Here is an 873-nt window from a genome sequence, read left to right on the forward strand (position 1 = left end):
GCATCCGTCCTGGCTTTTGCCCCTTGGCCCGTGGAGAGGAGAATGTGCAGCCATCGACCCCGTGGCTCCCCACATGGAACCCTGGCTAACTTGCTGACAGAGCCCCTGTCATCCTTCTGCTGTTTGTGCCACCTCTGGGCACAGAGCTCCCCGCAGAACTCTCCCACATGTGCCCTGCTTTGAGATTTCTGAGTGTGATCTTCCATCTGTTTCCTGCCTTTTCTGGATTCCTATTATTTCTCGTCTATTGGGGGGTCCCCCTTCTTCAAATGGAACCGTATATGATGTTTATTTCATTTTTATGACCTCTCCTATTCCTATGAATTGGGTTCAGGGGAACCAAGATTGCAGCATGCGTTCCGTCCACCACCCTGAAACGGATGCTCTCCCCGTCCCCCTCCCCAGGTCTCTTTCTCCCTCTAGGACCCTGCCCCAACTCCAAACACCTGGCCCTGCCACCAGGACCTGGGGAAGCTGCCAGGCCTTCTCCCCAGGAAAAGCGTTCCAGAGCTGCCGGTTCTTCTTGTTCATTAACTTTGCAGATGTTAACTTCTGGGTTCTAAAGTAGAGCCCAGGAGTTCCCACTATGGCTCAGCAGTTAAGGAGCTTGACTAGTATCCATGAGGATGCGGGTTCAATCCCTGGCCTCGTTCAGTGGGTTAAGGATCCGGTGTTGTCATGAGCTGTAGTGTAGATTGCTGATGGGGCACAGATCCCACATTGCTGTGGCTGCGGTGTAGGCCGGAACCTCCATAAGCCGCAGGTGCAGCCCTAAAAAGACCAATAAATAAATAAATAAATAAATAAAGTGGCGTCCAAAGCCCACTGTGACCCACCCCTCAAGGAGTCCTTCATCCCAGGTAGAGCGCAGCA

The sequence above is a fragment of the Phacochoerus africanus genome, chromosome 14 (assembly GCF_016906955.1).
Source record: "Phacochoerus africanus isolate WHEZ1 chromosome 14, ROS_Pafr_v1, whole genome shotgun sequence".
Lineage (NCBI taxonomy): Eukaryota > Metazoa > Chordata > Mammalia > Artiodactyla > Suidae > Phacochoerus > Phacochoerus africanus.